We start from the raw sequence: 11,668 nt of genomic DNA on the forward strand, positions 1-11,668 counted from the left end.
CCAATGATAAATCACCTGGGTGTGCTTATGTTAATCAACCTCCTCACCGCCAACGGGATCAAAGCAACTTCTGGCTGGCTGCCAGGCGCCATCTTGGCGAGTCCGCATGGCATAGCCCCCAACATGTCTTAATTTTATGAGCCCTCAAATATTGGTATTTAAGGGTAAGAAATCTATTGTAATATGTTTTTCCCTTCATTGCCCAGAGTCATAATTCTCATTGAAGTCACCAGTGTTCCCCCAGTGCTGCAGGACCTTTTCCCATCTCTGCATTTCTCCATTTCTATTGAAGCCTCCAAAGCCAAACCATTCAATGCCTCCTTGGAACTTTCTCCTTCCGAGGCTTCTGCAATATCTTTCTCCATGTCCTCCTGTGCTCATTTCCTCTGAGAAGTTGCTGCTGCCCCGCCTAGCTCCGATTGCCAGGGCGGGAGCGATTTTTTCACATCTCTTAACCCCACACTGTTGTCACAGCAGATTGAACAACTGGCAGATCCCTCGTGAATGGCATTCTGTAAGTTATTTTGCAACTTATCACTCAGGTGGTTTGCTAAAGAAATAGTAAGCCTAGCCACTTGGACTCTCACTGGATGGTATTTAAATGAGGCAACTTGGAAAGAATTTTCTCATTGTTAAGGGAGCAGGATGAAGTGGAGGGGTGGCCTGCAGGTGAGTCATGCTCAAGTGACTTATCTACACAAAAGATTGAGTTTCTGCTACTTTAGTGTCTAGAGTTCTCTTCATCAAATCCTCTCTCCCACTCATTTCTCCAGGATTCCCAAGACTCTTATGGCTCCATCTTTTGAATTTCCCCAGGAGTCCTTATTGTACCATGAACAGCCCTACAACGACCTCACTTTCCTCGAGTGAGCTCAAGTGGGTTTCAGTTTGTTACCATAAAAGCCAAACGATAAGAACATGCGTCCACGTATTTCAAAGCACCTGTGCATCTCCCTAAGCGCCCCCTTTTCTTAAGGGAGCAGCCCTGTTCTTTCAGTTACTCACGCCAATGCGTTTGCTGCCTCTCTTGGTCCTTCCTCTGCACGATGCAGTCATTGTCTTCAGAAATGGGCTAATGTGGGGGTTGGTATTGGAAACTACTTTTATGGAATAATTTGATGGGTACAGAGTGGGCCTGCCAGATTCAAAATTTCTTCTTCTGCACCTGGCAAGACTCTTCCCAGAAGTCTTAAAATTGGTTCTGTTTACAAGAGGGTTATGACTAACGTCTGAGAGCAAGACTGTGCAAATAGGTAGGAGAAGGCCCCTTGAAGCGATGCAGCAGGAATCAGGGCTGGGAAGGAGGGATGGAGGGATTTTTCCCAAGCCTGACCTGGCTTAACAGCATTTCAAAAGAGACATCCTGGTGCAAGACTGTGTCTCCCCTTCCCCTCTGGGGAAGGAACAGTGTGCAAACTGGCAGGCGACTAGTTTGCAGCCATAGACAGGAACTCCGGCCCACCCCCACCTTGGGTTATTGTGTTCAGGTCAGTACTAACTTTAGCCCTGCAGTCTTCAAATGGGGACAGTCCACTAGTGGATTAAATCCTCCTTAAGTGACTAAGAAGCTTTTAGCCAGAGATCAGAAGAAAGGGAAGGAAATTATTTCATCTCTTCTCTGACTAGTGCATGACGTCTTCAGGGGGAATCATTTTCCAGTGTTTTGCAGTATAATGACACTTTCTATTCACATAGTGTTGATGTCCCAGGAGCTCAAAGTTCTCTAGAAGCTGGGAGGGAGGGAAGTAAGGATGATATTTGCATTATTTCCTTTTGGGTGGTTGCTCTTTTATCTGAGACCTCTGCCCCTTTGAAGGAGACGGTGGGTGGAAGCAAAACCAAGGACTTTCTTTCGGTCAAAGTGACTTACAGAATTGTCTCTCTACAAGCTTCATGCTGGGTGTCCAACTACCCAGCACTAGGTAATTATCCTCTTTCCATCATTCATTTGCCTTATTCCAATCTGGGGCAAATACCCTCATTTTGGTTGAGGAAACTGAGGCCCAGAGAAGCTGTGCATGTGAGGAAGTTATCATGCAGGGGCTACTGGTGAGCCAGGAGCAAGTGTTCACAAACATCCAGCTCCTGATACATCCGTCTTTTACTTTCTTCCCACCTGCAGTGAGCAGGGAAGGTTCCAGAGCCAAAGTGGGCTGTGAGTCTCTGAATCTGAGGAAATTTGTCCTGAGGCCAGTTTGAGGATAAAAGAGATGGATGCTGAGCTGGAAGTCATGACCCTCCCAGTTGGCTGGCCATCTTTCAGATGTGGCTGTCCTCAGATCCACATCCTGTGCAGTTCCTATCAAATTGGGCTGGCTCTCTGGGACTTGAATTGCAGAAAGGATCTCCAGGGCCTTTCAAAGGGTGCGGGACATAAATAGCTCTCACAGAAGAATGTCGCCTCAGTGATGTGATGACTGAATCAACACCACACTGAATTAGCAGCAATCTGGTGCTCAGGATAATGGAGTGATGGCCAATGAATATTACTGCATTTTTATCCAGTGAATGAGTCCTTAGTAAAAAGGACAAGTGCCTTCCAGGTGTCTTGCCACAGAATTTCAACCACTGAGTCACCCAGCTGGATGGAAGAACATGAGAGGCAGCACAGAATCTCCTCATGATTCAGCGGCCGCCAACTTGGATTGTCCCCAGTTCCAACTTTAGCATCTTTCTTTAGTCACTCTACTGCACAGCCAGTTCCCTTCTGTAGATGCACAATAGGAGGAAATTCTACTGAAGGGACAAAGCTGCCACTGTCCCATCTGACCAGACATCCCCAGAGAGAACAGGCTGCCTGCGCCAGGAAAAGCTGTTCCTGGGAGGAACCACCTGTGGCCAGTCCACATCAGAGTTGCAAGGTAATCCCTTGGGAATGTCCCATCAGGTGGCTCAGTCCAGCTTCTGCTGTCATGGCAGTGGGTGGGATGGAGTGGAGGGGTTTGGGCTTGGAAGTCTTGTCTCTGTCCTTAACTGGCTGTGACATTAGATGGGTTAGAATCTCTGTGGATCTGAGCTTTCTGTAGGTTAAAGACTCAGTGAGGAGATGGGCAAGAATTGGTCAGGTAATTTAACTAAATGGATTGTCTGGGTGAAAGACAATAGGAAGGGCGGGGCGAGGTAGGGTGAACAGCATGCCAAGAGGCATTTTCTAATCTGTTCTTAAGGGTTGTAAAACTGAGGGAAAACCTGAATAAATTCTCTAGCTTCACTTACTTTTGGTTACTTGCTTTCCAGTTGACCTTAAAAATCACTAATACTGGAGGTCCTGCAGTTGAGAAATACATTCTTAGTCTTTAGTAAAAGACTTGGAGGCTGACAACACCTCTGATGTGAGTCATGATGATGATGATGGCTGCTAATGTTACTTTTCAGCTACTCCAAGGGTACTTTTGTTGAAACCATGGACTCTTGGGCCTGCACAAATGTCCAATGGGTAATTTTTTGTTATCAGAAGGCTGAAAATGTCACCCTCAGGTCATTCTAACACCTCCACTGTTTGGACATGCATCCCATGAGGAGTCACGACGATTGAGATAATGCACAGACCCCTGATAATGTCACTTCCTTCACCCCTTTCCCTTCTTCTTTACCCCATAAGTTTCCCCACACCTTATCATGGAAGAGGTGGGCTTGGGTCTCCCACCTCCATGCTTTGCTACCTTGAGAAGAAATTCTTTTTCTTTGGCAAAACTTGTTGTTTCAGTGGCTGGCATACTGTGTGGCATGGTAGATGGGCCTGGTTTGGTGACAGTTGCTCCTGGTTTTAATAATCTAGCCTGTTGCTGGAAGCATGTATTCTTCTATATCTGAATTCCTAATTCAATGATATATCTTTTTGAATGTGAGAAAGTATAGGTATCTAATGCTGGGAACAAAATTCATGGGAAATGCAGACCAATATAGGGTTTTTTTTAAAATATGTTTTTGTTTTTAGATGTTGATAAACCTTTATTTTATTCATTTATTTATATGTGGTGCTGAGAATCAAACCCAGTGCCTCACACATACTAGGCAAGTGCTCTACCACTGAGCCACAACCCCAGCTCCCCAATATAGGCTTTTGTAGGCTAAATCATGGGGAAAATGGTTGATTCAAAGTTACGTTAGAAAAATATTTTACCTGTACTATCTATGGGGTGGTAGGATGTTACTCTGAAGTCATTTGAGTTCCTTTGGGTCACAGCTCTAGGAAGACAGGGAAAACAAGCTTTTTATCACATAGTCCCCTGATGATCCTGATTGTCCTCCGCCCCATTTGCACTGTTTGTCTTGTTAAACACTGGATTTGACCCTGGTGCCTGACTCATAATAGGAATTCAATAAATATATGATGAATGAATGAATAAAAATAGTAGTAGGCCTCCAGGGTTCGGTCTTTTCTTTTTAAAAATCGTCCAGTAAGTTGGTGGTTGTGCAATTTATTTTAAAAGTATAAGTGTAATCATGCCAACCCTTTGCTCAAAATCTTTCACAGACTCCACATTGCCTACTCAGATCTCAAGCTTATTGGCATGAACTTCATTTCTCTCCATGTTCTGATTTCTTCTTTCTGTTTAGTTATTTCCCCAAATGACCCTGCTCTCTACCCCCACTCCCTCCAATATTCTTAGCTCGGCTCAACTACTGGTTGTTCTCCAAACAGCTCTATGAGTTTCTCGGTGTCCCCTCTGGAATGCTCACCCCTTCTTTCTCTCCTTCCAAATTTCATTCATTTTTCAAGATGCAGATGTTCTCTCTCCAGGAAATCTTTCTTTTGACTGGAACCAAATCAGAAATGATTTCTTTTTTTTCCTGTGCTCTTTCTGCCTATCTCAGTTACGGTATTACATTCTGCCTTGAGTTGTTGCCATTTTTATGCATGTGCCATTTTCCTCTAGCTGGTAAACTTCTTGAAAGCGTGGACTAGTCATTGTTCTTTGCCTCTTTCACAAACCTAAGACATTCAATGCATTTATTTTGAATGATAATACTGAAAAGTACCACTTTATTAGTTAATTGTTTACCAGTGGAGGAACTTGGGGGGGGGGGGGATGTAGATCCACAATCAAAGGAGCCATCAAGCATGAGTTTAGTGTGACAGGACAAGACACTCCAAGGAAAAAGCGTCACCTTTTGTGACTGAATTTTGTAAAAAACAAACAAACAAACAAACACCATAGAAAACCTTCAGAAGGACCTTTGCAGGTGGCTTCGTGGTCTGGTGTGGTCCGAGCCCTTGATTCTCCTGAGATGCTTCAAACCATTTTTAAAAAAATACCAGATCCCCTTGAAGCCCTACTATACCCAGGTTTACCAAGAGATTTGGATAGGAATGGGGTTGATGAGGTTCATTGTTTATAAAATCAGGAGTGCTGATAAAAGAAGTAAAGCTTTGAAAGGTTCAAGTCCTGCACCTGCTCACGGTCATCATTAGCCAGCTTGCTTGAGTACAGAATCGTCTGTCTGCCTGTAAATGTAAGCGGACTTTGTTAGATGGGAACACAGAATGTCGCCATGCCCTCATATAAGCACCACTTACTAGGTGGCGTGAATAAATGATCTGAGATGCACACTGCCAAAAAGAAAAAAAAGAAAAGAAAACCTTCAGAAGCAATTCAGCCTAAGACAGGGGGAACAGTTGCCAGTAGGCTTGTCTTCTCAGACAGGAACAGAAATCATCTATAAAGTCAAGGATCTGAACTTTCCTTGGTGTAAAGATGGATAGAGTTACAATGACAAGAGACAGGGAAGGATATTGGTTCCCATGGAGCCTGGAAATAGGAAAATGGGAACTGTCACCATATCTTTGCTGTCCTCAAGGAAAGGGGACAGTCTACTCTCACTGACTGGTCCCTATTGTGTAGATAGAGTAGAAAGAGACAATGCTTTAACCAGACGGAGGGAGGGAGGGAGGAAGGGAGAGGGAGGGAGAGAGAGAGAGAGAGAGAGTGAGAGCGAGTCCTTGAACACATCCCACACTCTGCTCTAATCCTATGGATTCACCAATTTTCTGAGCTATCATTTGTTTGTTAATTGCTGCTAATGAACACCTACTGTGTCTGGCCCTGTTTAGAGCATTTTATGTGTATTTTCCTACCTAACTCCTCACAGCAACCTTCTGAGGTAGGTATTAAAAACCCCATATTTAGATGATAAAGCAGCCAAGGGTGGTTATATAAATCCCTCAAAGTCACTGCTGGAGTTTGAATCTGGAATGTGTTGAAAGCTCGTGTGTTGAGTTTTGGTCCTTAGCTGGTGACACTATCTGGAGGTGATGGAAACTTTAGGAGGCCTATTTAGAAGAGGAGGGTTGCTGGGGGTATGTGTTTGAAGAGTGTATTTTGTCCCTGGACCCTTCCTCCCTCTCTCTCTCTGTGTTTCCTGGCTGCCATGAGGTGAGCAGCTTTGCTGTGCCATGCCCTTCTGCCATGATATACTGCTTCTCCACAGGCCCAGAAACAGAGGAGTCAGCTAAACATGGACTGAAACCTCTGAAACCGTAATACAAATAAATCTTTCCTCCATAAGTTGATTTTCTCAGGTATTTTGTCACAGTGACAGAAAGCTGACTAACACCGAAAAATAGTAGAACTATAAATGTAGACTCTGTGTGGACTACCTTTCAATGCTTGCTTGCTTTTCTGCATGCTGTTGCTTGTTGGAAGGGAACTGATTTCTGCTTTTGTTTCACTCTTGGATCAGAGATGTGTCTTAGGTTAGAAATTAAGTAGCTGCCACAGTTGGTGAGACTCAAGCCCGCAAAGCCACAGAGGCTTTGACAAAAACACACTGTCAATTCTACCCCTTACATTGACCACCAGGACTTGTGAAGACACAACACATTCTCTGTGTGGAATCTTTAAATGGGAAGCATACTGAAATTTACTTTTTTCTTTTTGAGAAAGCTCCAAATTGAATGAAAGTAGCTTGGTATTGTTTCTTTTGTTTTCACAGCTGTTGAAATTGTTCTGGCTCTCCTGGCTCAATGCATGATAACCTCAGTTAAAATTACATGTATCTAAAGATAGGAGATGCAGGTCAGAGCTCCTGAATGGATATTGTCCTTTGTTTGAATGGGATCTGTTCATTTTAACTCAAAGCAGCTTTTGACCACAAATGAATGTGGAAAGTCCACAGAGAGTGCTAACCAAGGAAGTTTTCATTTATATCCTCTCAACAACATCATATTGTGCTTGCATTTATTTTATGTAATTAACAAAAAGCATGGATCGTCCTGTTTTTATTGAAACACATTGGGCGAAGGACCACGTTGCAGGTTTGTACCGAGAACAGTAGATTATCTCAAAGTGGAAGTGGGAAAGGCAATAGTGTGAAGTACAGGAAAGAGGCTACAAGATGACTCGGGGTTGTTTGACCTAGGGAATAATTTGGTATAGGGAAACGGTCTTCAGATATTTGAGGGGCTCACTTGCCCTGAATAGGAAGAAATAGTCTTCCTCTCTTTCATCCTACAGGACAGAACTTGAACTCCAAGAAGGTCAGTGCAGAGAGACCGTGGTGTGGATGTGGGAAGAATCTTTAGGACCCTCAGGGAGTTTATTTATTTATTTTTTTTTAGAGTGGAAAATGCAGCTTTATTAAAGAAAAGTAAAAGCAGACTTCTCCCAGGTGGAAGAAGGGGACCCAAAGGCGGAATCCGTGGGATGAGCAAATCCTGTCCTTTTTATGGGTTTTATTCTCCCATTCTCTCCCCTTATCTCTTTCCTTCCTGCCTACAGGATTAGGCCTGGTTTTGCAGGTGAGAAGCGGATGGGGCAGGGGGAGGGCCAAAGTGATTCAGGCAGGTAAGGGCCCAGGGGGCATTAATCAGCATCTTCCTGCCTGCAGTCTCTGACAAGGGCAGGTAAATTTGGTTATCAATGGGTTCTGCAGGTCCTTGACATTCCATTCTCCCACATCAGTCTCCAACTTCCAGAGGCAGATGGTTTTATGGCCTCCATTTCCTCGATCTGACCCGATTCCCTATTTCTACACTAACTGCCTGTCCCCAATTCTGGCTTCATTCCCCCCTCTAATCTTAGGAACTCCATGCTGCTGGGGAAGGGGGTTGATGACCGCTCTGACTTCTTCGAGATAGAAGTGGACGGCGTGGGGTAAGCAGCTTGGAGTTCCTTTTTAGAAATCGGGTCGATCGAGGGGTCCACGGTAAAAGTCTGGTTGAGGAATAATGGGCTGGAGGGTCATTTGAGAGATGGGCGGTCTATAAGAGAAACAAGAAGTTATGAGTACCGGGATAAGATTAATGCAACAGTAAATACCACAGCATAGAAACACGCCAATGAGTATGATGATGATGATAGAAACTAATAATGTTTTCCACCAGGAGGTACCAGAGAACCAGGAGCTAAGAATTTGTTCCCATGATGGGTCTGGGGAGGACATGGCCTCTATCTGAGAATGTAAATCTTTAAGGATGTCAGTCACATTGCCGGAGTTGTCAGGGATGTAAACACAGCATTCAGTTCTAACAATGGCACAAGTACCGCCTTGGGCTGCAGTGAGAATATCTAAAGCCATCCGGTTTTGTAAGACAGCTTTCCTCATGAGTGTCACTTCTGTGTTAAGGAGAGAAATGCTTTCTTCAATGTCATGGAGGGCGGTTTGGGTATAATTGTTTAGAGTTTCCACATGCCACATTACATCCTCTAAACCAATTTGTGGGATAAACATTGAAGCTAAATGATCATACCAACGAAAAACAGATCGTCCCCATCTGTGTTTGAGATTGGGGAGATTTGCTGGCTGTTCTATACTTGGGGTCCATCGCCCTTGCATCCAGGGGTACCCGATAGTACATCTTCCTATCCAGCCTGGGGGAAGCCAGGGCCATAAGTTAGTTCCACATATCCATTGTGTCCCATTGGGTGCTGGCCAGCTAATTTCAGGTCTATAGAGCTAATTAGTTCCAAACCAATCATTGGCTTGTAAAATTACAATTTGTTGGCATTGTGACTCTGGTGTCCACCCTAATTCTCGAGTACTATTAGGCCATATATCATAAGTATGGTTATGTTGTTCCCAACAGATTGGGGCCTTTTGGTTTAGATGCCCAATGGTGGGTGTAAGCCATAAATTTCCATCCCAAACCTGATAATAACCATCTTTGTATCTGTGACATATCGGTGGCAGTGATGGAGAGTTAGAAGTAAATGGGCCTGCATGTGACTTAATGGCAGTAGAAATTTGAACATTGGTCTGCTCTAAAGTGAAAGCCTTTTTATGACCTGGTAGTGACAGAGTTTCATTGATAGGCCATAAGCTAACATTGGCACGAGTAGCAGTTTGTAAGGAGGGTCTTTCCTTCTTTTGTTCTAATCTTAAGGACTGTAAATTCTTCCAGTCATCTCCCTGTAAAGGAGATACCCACCAAGGTAGTCCAGAGGTGCTGGAAAGGGGTAATAGCCCACATATCCAACAATTATCTTTCTGTAATTTAGTGGCATATTGCTGGGCCCAATTTAGGAAAGAATTAGTTTCAGTGGATCTGCTTATAATAATAAAGAAAGAGAGGAAGAAAAGTTTACATATCACCATTGTCTCTGCAGAAGAGATACTTTAGGTCTTCTATTGGAGTGCAGGAGTATCGTTCCTCAGTTCCTTGGGAGGAAGTTTCTTTGGGAGTTGACTCAGTATGACAGGCTTTAACTCGAGAGTGGTGAATCCAGTTCTCTTGTCCCAGCACTTTTACTCGGCGTAGGTCTCGGTGGGACCTCCAAATCTGATACCGCTCTTTACCGGTGACGAGTCCTGCTTCCTCAGGTGTTGAAGTATAACGCCGGAGAAGCATGCCGAGGCAAATGTAGAGTGGAAATGCAGCTTTATTAAAGAAAAGTAAAAGCAGACTTCTCCCGGGTGGAAGAAGGGGACCCAAAGGCGGAATCCTCAGGGAGTTTATTATCAGGACTAATATTTGGGCATGGATGCTGTTTGGAACGATGCAGGGAGCTGTTTCTGCAGTGATGCTGTCCCTGTCCCTGGGTGTGTTCCAGCCAGGGAAGCTGTGGCCGGGATTCCAGTACTGGCTGAGAAGTTAAACCAATGACCTTTAGTTCCATTCCAATTCTAAGAACTTAGGTCATGGTTTATCAGTTGTTCTTATGTGAATTAAATATGGCAAGTAGCTTAACAGTGTTTGTTGGAAAAAGGCGTATCTATGCACTTAACACCTTGTTAATTTAAAATACCTGAAGGCAGAAAGCAGTTTGGCTGGTGGAGTTGACTCTGAAATGTTTGAAAATAATAAGAGACCGTTTTACTTTTTTCAAGACCGTGGGTTCAGGGACTCATGTCTACCAAAGTTTCTTGCTCAAGGTTCTGCTATAATGAACAGAGTGATTTGTAATCAGTACCCCAGAGCACCAGGCTGGCTGGTCTCTGCTTAGATTAGAATGAAATAATTTCTAATTCCGTGTCTGAAAACAGTTGATTCTCTTAAGTAAATAAATAGGCCCTTCAGAATTTCATTTTAAGTATTTATTTGTTCTGTCAACACTGCCTTTTTTCTGATGATAGGGCAAAAGGAATCTTCTATTCAGCTCCTGTCAAAAATGTCACAATTAAAAAACAAACAAAATGCACCATGAATAAATGTGATTTTTGCTGTTTTTGTGAGACTGATTTTCTGTCTCCTAGATGAAATGTTAGGTTGCTCAAGACCCATGGTAGGAAACTCCGAAGGGCCATTTGTATTTAGAGGGCGTGGCAGGGGACTGGATTTAACAATTTGTTCATTCGTTAAATTTAATATTCAAGAGATCACATATTGAACAATTGATTCTATTTATATGAAATGTCCAGAATAGAAAAATAGGAAAATCTACATGGACAGAAAGAAGATGAGTGGTTGCTGAACCTCGGGCAGGGAGAGGGAGGGCGGCTTGCAGGGGAGCAATCGGGGACTGCTAAGAAAGTTTCTCTTCTTGGGATGATGATAACATGCTACAGATGATCATGATGATGGTTGCCCAACTCAGAATATAAAAAAGTTATTGAATTGTACACTTTAAACAGTTGAATTATTTGGCAAATGAATTGTACCTCAACAATTATCAAGAGTGTTAAGAGTCAGGAATGGTTGTGGACATTGGGAATATAATGTTGAATGGGACAAAGTCCTTATCCTCTGTTATGGTTTGGATGTGAGGTGTCCCCCAAAAGTTCATATGTGAGATAGTGCAAGAAGATTTAGAGGCGAATTGACTGGGTTGTAAGATCCATTTTTTTTTTTTTTTTGCAGTGCTAGGGGTTTGAACCCAGGGTTTTGTGCTTACAAGGCAAGCACTCTACCAACTGAGCTATATCCCCAGCCCTGGGTTGCAAGATCCTTAATCCAATCAGGGAATTAATCCCCTGATGGTAACTGAAGGCAGGTAGGGTGCGGCTGGAAGAGGAGGATCCTGAAGGCATGGCCTTGGGGCATAAATTTTATATCTGGGGAGATCTTTCTCTCTTTGCTTTCTGATCATCCTGTGAGCTGCTTCCCTTCACCACAGAATAGAGCCTGCTGTCTATGAACTGAGACCTCTGAAACCATGAGCCCCCAGTTAAACTTCTCCCTTAAAATTGTTCTGGTCAGATCTTCTAGTCACAGAGCAAAAAAGCTGACTAAAACACCCTCACAGAGCTTACATGCTAGTGGGGGAGTCATGCAACAAGCATGTCAGCC

General features: G+C 43.6%; 1 pseudogene across 1 annotated transcript; it reads left to right on the forward strand.

Moving 5' to 3' along the window:
- Positions 1-5,232: 5,232 nt before the first annotated feature.
- LOC306642243 (ATP synthase subunit ATP5MJ, mitochondrial-like) lies at positions 5,233-5,554 on the forward strand (annotated as a pseudogene). Its single transcript has one exon. The product of its transcript is annotated as an ATP synthase subunit ATP5MJ, mitochondrial-like (transcript).
- The last annotated feature ends 6,114 nt before the right edge of the window (positions 5,555-11,668 follow it).

Source organism: Sciurus vulgaris (assembly GCF_902686455.1).
Source record: "Sciurus vulgaris genome assembly, chromosome: 12".
NCBI classification, from domain to species: Eukaryota; Metazoa; Chordata; class Mammalia; order Rodentia; family Sciuridae; genus Sciurus; species Sciurus vulgaris.